Source organism: Brassica napus, chromosome A2, assembly GCF_020379485.1.
Source record: "Brassica napus cultivar Da-Ae chromosome A2, Da-Ae, whole genome shotgun sequence".
NCBI classification, from domain to species: domain Eukaryota; kingdom Viridiplantae; phylum Streptophyta; class Magnoliopsida; order Brassicales; family Brassicaceae; genus Brassica; species Brassica napus.
This window is the reverse complement of record NC_063435.1, coordinates 18135551-18144738: the sequence shown is the minus strand read 5'-3', so window position 1 is coordinate 18144738 and position 9188 is coordinate 18135551.

Below are 9188 nucleotides of genomic sequence, written 5' to 3'. Positions count from 1 at the left end.
TTACGTTCCCTAAAGTTCTATGGCAGCCTCAAAGTAATTTCCTACGAAAATTCCAAGTCGGAAATACCTTAGTTCTCTCGAAGATGCAGTTTTGTCTCTTCTCAGTTTTGCTTGCTCATTTCCCTTTCTCTTCTCGTGTATGTTCGCCATTTCCGATATTGGTGTTTTATCATTTGAAACTTGACATTTATCTTCCGAACTTGACTGTTATCTTCTCCTTAGATACGACGTCAATTTTTGTAAAAAGGTTCAACGTAATCGTATAGTTGAGGCGGCTAAGGTGTTAAGTTAACCGTTGCTGTTTTATACGATTAATCTGAATCCATGCGAGAAAACAAGTCTTTGCGGCTTTTTTTTGTCGTAAAGTTTCAGTGGTAACTCCGACCGAAACAAGAGACGTTTCGATCGAGATTTGAAGGAGAACACAAAGCTGGAGGTAAGGGCGAGTAGGAGAAAGCCAAGGAGTTTAAGATGAGTTCTACTTGTTTTCGTCGTTAAATCTCAACGGAAACTCCGATTGAGACGAAACGAAAAGCGTTTCGATGAGGATTCAAAGGAGAACGTAAAGGAGGACCCCTTTGAGGCCTGACGGGTCGCTATAGCGAGTGAGGATGTCATCTCGGTCGCTATAGCGAGTGAAAGGGAGCCAAGACGAGTCCCACTTGTTTTTGTCGTAAACTCTCGACGGAAACTTCGATTGAGACGAAACGAAAAGCGTTTCGAAGAGGATTCAAAGGAGAACGTAAAGAAGGACCCCTTTGAGGCCTGACGGGTCGCTATAGCGAGTGAGGATGTCATCTCGGTCGCTATAGCGAGTGAAAGGGAGCCAAGACGAGTCCTACTTGTTTTCGTCGTAAAATCTCAACGGAAACTCCGATTGAGACGAAACGAAAAGAATTTCGATGAGGATTCAAAGGAGAACGCAAAGGAGGACCCCTTTGAGGCCTTACCAGTCGCTATGTAGCGAGTGAAGGTCTGACAGGTCGCTATGTAGCGAGTGGAAGCAAGCCAAGAAGAGTCCTACTTGTTTTCGTCATAAAATCTCAATGGAAACTCCGATTGAGACAAACCAAAAGCGCGGCGATGAAGATTCAAAAGAGAACCAAAGGAGGACCTTTCTGAGGCCTTACCGGTGGCTACGTAGCGAGTGGAGAGTTGGTTTGAGCTCGGTTGCTACGTAGCGACCGAGCTGTGTGCGTGCTGCTACGTAGCGACCGAGCAGCGTGTACGTACTCGGTCCCTACGTGCTCAGTCGCTACGTGCTCAGTCGCTACGTAGCGACCGAGCAGTGTGCGTGCTCGGTCGCTACGTGGCGACCGAGCAGTGTGCGTGCTCGGTCGCTACGTACCGACCGAGCCGTTTGCGTGCTCGGTCGCTACGTAGCAACCGGTGTGCGTGCTCAGTCGCTACGTAGCGACCGAGCAGTGTGCGTGCTCGGTCGCTACGTAGCGACCGAGCTGTGTAATCGTTTTGTTGTGTTTCCTTTTTCCGCGATTAACCTAGGGGTTTTTCAGTGGTTTTTGGGAGAACAAGTTTTACCCTTCCGGAATGTTTTCGGAAAACGTGTTTTGGTACGCATTGAGATTTCTTTTGTTCGGTAATGAGCCAAACTTACAGGGCTTGATAAGATTTATCGTTTCCCTTTATGTTTAGAAAGAGAAATCGCGAGCTCGTTTTATTGCACTTCCTGCGGCGAAAAGTCGCAGCAAGGTTTTCGATTTTCTCAAGAACTGTGGCGTTTGCGGAGTTGTTAACCATAGGAGCAGTCAGTGCTGCGAGTTTGTCTTTCATATATGCAGACATCGTTTCGATTAAGCGTTTTGTGGCCATGAGTAAGAGTAATCCGTAACCCCTCCTCCTTCTAGCGCCAAACTGTGGGAACTGAATTCGCACTGTCGATTTCCGTTTAAATTGGGAAACTAGGAAAACCCTAATTTCCCAGAGGTCCCGGATCTCTGCGAGAGCCAACGACAAGTGACCAAATATATGCGGAAATCATGAAAAGATAATAAACGAGTTTAGAGAAAACAGTAGATCTTATTTCGAGTCCGCGTAAGAGCATTGCGATCATTACAAGAGATCATAAAAGTTTTGGCCGCAAAGGCTGTCAGCGAGTTACTTAGCTCTAGCGGCCTAATAGCTCAAACCTAGTTGAGTCGCAGCTCGATAACAAAAGACGAAATAGATACAGAAAAGATTTTTGATTGATTTCAGACTGAACCTTGTTAAAGGCTGCCTACGTACCCCTTTCGAGGATCAAGCCGAACGTAGTTCAATTGATAGAGCCAGACAAGAGATCCAACTGACTGGGCGAGTTCGTCTAGTAATTCAGTGCCAGTCATAGAAACCGAACTTGTCGAGAATAAAGCCTAAAATTTCTAAGGGCAGAGATTTCCGAGACTAAAAAGTTGTCCCCCCCCATGCCTCTCGCCTAAGACTCCTTATATACTCGCTCCAAGGTCGGTTTACGCTATTACTCTTCTGCCCTTAAGCCGTCATAGCATAAAATGAAGATATTCCATTTTTTCCGATCTTCGTAATTATCTTCAAAATTCCGTATTTATCCGCGAAAACTTGATATTTATCTTCCCTTGCGAACCAAGCGTAAACCGTCCTACGGTTTACAGACTTTTGGTTAAGAAATCGTAAGATGGGCCTCGAGTCGTGTCTTAGGTCCCTTTGGGCCGTATTCCGACTCGAAACGTTTTTTTGCGACTTCTTTCGATAAAGAACAGACTTTCCGCGGTTTTTACCGCAAAGTTTGATCGATGATTTAGAATAGCGGAAAACTTGAACTGAGTTCGCTACGGTCTTCGGGAGATAGCATCGAAGGATAGACGAGAATGAATGGACTGGTGTCGTATCGATGTAGCGACCGAGCTGTGTGCATGCTATTGGTCGCCGCATATCGATCGAGCTTTGGCTTGTCTGCGGTCCGATTGCCATACTCGAGCTTGTCCGCGGCTGATTTGGATACATGTCCGTTGCCTTCGGACAATCGTATTTAGTGGTTCGATTGAGATTTGAACAAGATTTTACCGCAAGGCTCTTCGTAAAGATATCTTTACGAGGATTACTTTTCGTAAAAATGTTCATGCTGATTTTTACGGACTTTCAGACATTGATTTCGTCGTGACCGATTTTGACCTCAACACTGATACTATTCATGTTAGGTGTTTTACATATGCATCTCTTTATGACAACAAAGCTGATATACAGAGAGCATGTCCAGTTTTTCACATACATATTAAACATGTGAAATCAGATTGTTATTTTTTTTGTGATGCTGTTCAAAAAAGCTTATCACTACAAACACACATTTATACAAATGAGAAACTAAAATATCTTAACTCGGTCCTTCCAAGCTTCAACATTTGTTTATCTATTTTTGAAGTTAGGGATTCAAGATAGGATCCCTTCAAGATATCCCACACCAACTCGAAGGATGGGATGACTGAGATAAGAAATAAGGAAATAGTCAATTACAATAAGTAAGTAAAATATTTATTGTAATCTATCTAAGATATTCTTATTTGGATTAGGATGTAAAAACTTGTATATATTCTTCTTTGTAAATCAATAAGATCAACATTATTCATATCCCTAACATAATTCATACATTGAAGTAAGTTTATTTTGTGAATTTATTTGATAGAGAAAAAATGATTTAGATTTTGATTGACAAGATTTTGATTTGGATATAGGAGAAGACGATAATAAAGACAAAGGAATATGAGTCTCATTTTTAGAACTTCGTTAAAAAAAATTGGGTAAAGCATTCAATTAAAATTTGTAATTTTTTTCTGGATTATAGTAGTTAGCGCAAAAGCTTTGTTAGATATACATTTCCTACTTTGGAATGGGAGTCGGTAGCTTTCGGAACTTCATTTCCACTTCGATTCCAATAATCTCACTTCCACCTTACTCTTAGATATCTCATGAAAACATGTTAAAAGCTTGAGCTTCTTCATTTTCTTAAAAACTACTAGATTTGATTTTAATATATACTAGATTTTGACTATTTTGATAAATTTGCATGAATTTAAAAATTTGTTTTATCAAAAACAAATTATCTTAAGAAACGTTTTGGTCATGTGCAATGTCTCAGGTCCTGGAGAGCGCAGTACTGGATGGATTACTAGCCGGGGTATCTCGACAAGGTGGTGTTGAATTACCAAATATGCTGCGAAATATGCTGCATCAATTCACCCAGAACCCACAGATCATGAACACAGTCCAACAAATTGCTCAACAGGTGGATGGTCAAGAGATAGAGAATATGATGCAGGCGAAACGCAAGGGTAAGATGCAGGCTTTGATTTCTCTGCAATGGTTCAGCAAATGATACCTCTAGTCTCACGTGCTTTTAGCCAAGGATGGTCATCTGAAGCCCCAATACACCAGCCTGATGATTATCAACCCTTACAGGTAGCACGTCTATTTAATCTAGCTTTGAGTCTAGTTTCGTTTTGTATTTAAAAAATCAGTATGGATTGGCTTAATATAATTTTGATTTGAGGTTTAAGAAAGTCAAGTTTTTGTTCGGCTCAGATTTTATTCTTACCAATTGTTTCTTGGTCTATCACGTGTACTGAATTTATATATTTTGTTGACTTAGGCAAACGTTCAACCCATGGTGAACATGATTGAGCACTGTGATCCACTAGAAGATATCTTCCATGCAATGGTCGAAAATGCTGCGATGAGTCATGAAGACCTTGCGGACGATCTCTGCGGTGATTAAAGTCGTGCTCATGTAAGCATCAAAGAGCCAATTTACTTGTTATACCATATTTAAGATAAAATCCCCTTACCAGACTTGTGTGTGAGGATTTGCAGGAATATGTGGAGTTGCTAAGGCGTGATATCAAAGGCCGGCTACATGATGATCAAGCTCCGTAAGGTACTTGACAAGATTTGTTTCCAGATGTTAAATTTTATATACTTGTTTGAAGATTCTCTCTTTACTAGCTAGGATCCCCCATTTTATATCAAGAAGTAGGGTTTGGGATGGTCTACTATGCTGAATATAATCAAAAGTAATTTATATGGTCTCCGAAGTGACTGTTCAATTTGATATTTTCATTTATAACCGCATTGGGTACTCAACTTTTAGATAATTAATCTTTTGATTTCAAATCAAGATTACAAAATGTAGTATATCATAAAACTTTTTTTTTTAATTTTTGTTTGGTTTGAAAATGTATGTACACTACTTCAAAAGCGATCTAAAACATGGAAAAGTAGGTTCTTCGGCTTTGTGCAACTTTCATCCCTCTGCTTAGTTTCATCTTTTACATCAGGTGTGGTGGTTAGAAGATTTTTAAATTCTGGATGATGGTTATTGAAGGAAAGGTGCTAGGAGCTTGTTAGGAGAGGTGTTTCAAATATGAATTCTGCATACTAGTAAGATATCACAAATTTGAAATATGTTTTATTGAAAAAACTTTGCAACTGCATGGAATAAATAAAAAAAAGGCAAATACAATGGTTAAATCGTTCTAACTTACGTCAAAAGCCTAAGAACATAAAACCTTAATCTTTTTGCCGCTTTGCGTAGACTGTGAATGACTGATCCTATGCATTTTTCCTCTATATGTATAAAAGAGAGTCATTTATATCTTTTCTTTTCACTGCCTTCTGTTTCTCCAGACCGACTTCTTAAATTAAGCTGTCTTCATCTCAATATTTGAATTCATTGTTTGATGGGCTTTAAGAAGAGAGCAAATCCCTTCTCTAACAATAATTCCTCCATTTCGCAGCGAGAAGCAACGTCGATGTAAAATATTTTAACACTGAATTTATGAGACAATGAACTTGGCGCTCAATGCCCAAGACAATCTTTGTTCCAGTTCTTGGTTTACTAAAACTTCAAACCAGATTAACCCGACGATAATAAAACCAAAAGTTCTTTACGAAGTACATCCTTTGGAATTCATAACTAGATGACTAGGTCCTAGACCTAATGATAATGGTTCTTCGGTAGTCGCACCGCTTACCTAATATAAGCAAATGTATCCAAAATCAAAAGATATTTTTTCTTGATTTCTCTATTTCTTATTATCAATGTTCGAAAATTTATTAGACATGAGTCGGACGGTAAATATGAGCCTAGCGCATAGGTTAAGCTTCCACCATATTATAGATTTTGCTATTTTTTATTGCAAGTTAAATGCAAGACAGTCTTCAAAATTTTGGATGGATGATTACTTTGTTGATGGATGTTGTAATACCCGTCTTGTGAATGGTTTGAGGGTCCCATCACATTTTCTTCTTCTTAAATACACTAACCCAACAGATATCCATTACTTCTGTTTACACTTCTGCAAGAGGAAAAGGGAAATGGAGATAGAGTGCAGGGCATGAATAAATGGATTACTCAATGAGACCACCTTCTAGACCAGTCTCCCCGCATGAGCAACCATATGGTTTAATGTAGAACGAGGATTGACTAGCCGCATGAATACGCAACAAGACACATTTACGATAAACATTCCACTACACTATACACACATGCAATCACACACGTCTCATCATTACACATTTCACTCACATCCGTTGTTGTCCCTCCAAAGAGGCAAACCGCCCGAACACACAATAGAAGATGTTGCCACCCCAAGGCTGATGCGCGTAAACACAGATCATATCCCTACCAAACCGGAAGTCCACACACCCAAAGCCAGCGCCCCACACATCAATTTTTCACACTCTTCCTCTTCACTGTTCAACACTTCACGACCACTCATATCCAACATATAGTCCCATCCTCTCAGTCATTCACCCAATCCGTTTTATGCATCTAATATCCTATTCATTCAATTCCCTCTAGTAATCTAACTTTCAAACAAGTATAAACAATCATAAAGCAATAACACAAACAATATCTCACATCAACACAATCAGTAAAGTATCTCCTTTAACAATATGAGCATTTTTATGCGGTATGAATATGCATCTAGTAACCTAGAACCTAGCAACCATTAGGATCTAACAATCTAACGAGCAATTAAAATTAACCAGACCTAATCCGGCATTCAACAATATAGAAAATCAAGAGAAGAAACTGGTTTCGAGAAGAATCAAAGAACGTTCTTACTATCTTCGCCTCAAAAAAAAAATTCCAAAACCACTTATTAACAGTGGAAATTTTGATTAGTCCATACATTCAAAATTGTGGTAAGAATAATTAAGTGGGGACGGGATACAAAACCACTATTGGCTATTTCTTGGAACTTACAACCCTATAAGACTGAAACATTTTCTATGTAATTCATGAATGCTTATATGTTACTAAAAGTTTACACACATTGAATTAAATATAGTACTTATATAATATAGACTATATGGAACGGAATAGAAATCAATAAAGGATGTTCTCTTTGAATGTCCTATGACTATTCAAATGTGGAGCCTCTCTAAAATTCCTTGTAACTTTGATGTTTTTCTAGTGTCTTCGGTCTATTCAAATATGGATATTCTATTATGGAAATCTCCGATCGATAATGAATATAGTATCTTTATTTTGATAATGTGGTATATCTTAAAACAGAAATGATAAGATTTACAAGAAAAAATGTCAATCGACAAGAGAATATGTTTATCGCATAAATAGAATTATGTTTGTGGGTAGAAACAAAACTTCAATACTCTCAAATTTCAAAGATAAATTATCTTATTCAATCAAATCAAGGAATGGGTGATAGAAAATGGTGTTACGTGGATGGAACATGGAAAACTCATTTTAACATGACAAGGTGATTCTAAAGAAGGTTCACATGACAATATAATTGGGATAAAGTATATATTACGAAATCTCTCACATTTACATTCATAATTTGAAGCTTTGATATAGGATACAAAATAAATTAAAATACTCTTATGAGAGTTTCACTATAAATACTATTCTCAACTGATAAGCAATGATGCTATCCACACAGATGATATAATCTTTTTTCGCTTTCCAAATTGACATATTTTAGCAATGTAAAAAGTTTTACCCAAGTCCTATGATAGAAATATACATAAAACAACAAACACAATAATAGATAAGCTTGAATAAAATGATCGAAATTCTCTTTCAAATATGTTTTATATTGATTTGGTTTCAACTATTCCGCTTTTCAATTCAGATTTAGTTTACTTTGATATAATTATTGTTAGGAAAAATGATAGTGGTGACCATTCAAATAAGTTGCTAATTTCCAATTTACGAATCATATTTCTACAGTAATGGACATAAAACAATATTTCACAAAAACATGCTTCAAATCTATGAGGTTCGCCACCTGCGTGGTTCATCCCTAAGCAAAACTGATAAAAGATTGAAGCTTTTGTCTATGGTATATTTTTGAATTTTAAGATATCTGAAAATTAAATTAAAAACTATTGTATTTTTGCAATAACCAATTTTTCAAGCTCCGATTGAATATGGGTAATGGGTTTTCTATGCCTATTCACTTTGTTTGTCGGCTCCATTTCATGCGAAATGCAGTGTGTTAATTTTTAGAGACTCAATAAATTTGTTTACTGATCTTGTAATCACCAATGATCCTTTTCGGTATTGTGACTTAACTTGCACAATATCATTAATTAATTCTTCATCTATTATTTAACTACTCAAGCTCAAGTATATGTCACTTTGGAGTTTTTTATAAACGTGACTAAAAAGATAATTGCACTTTGATAATATAGATAGAGTCAAATCAATTATTTTAAATCTTTTTGTAAACCATAAATCATGATATTACAATCACTCATAGCAATGTACTTATTGCACTCCATGATTGTAATCTATGTTGGGTTGAACCCACACATGTAAACCTCGTATGAACTCATCTCTGATATTATTTATAACATCTCGATTGTACATGGTTAATGGACCTCCCACACCCACTCACTCCACCCATAGTCCCTATTTTTTTTTTTGACGGCAAACGGCTATTCTATTACTCAAACTTGAGGTGGCCTGGGGAGCCAGACCGGAAGAGAAGAACCAATAAAACACAAAGATCTATGAAAAGAGCCTGCATTCATAGCTAGGGAATCCACAATCTCATTCTGCATCCTTGGAAAGTAACTGATCTTGAAGTCCGAAAAATACAACCGAAGAGTTTGAATGATTTCCAGCTCTGTTGAGAAGTTGGGCCAATCTTGTGGCTGTTCTAACATCACAATCAGATCCTTGCAGT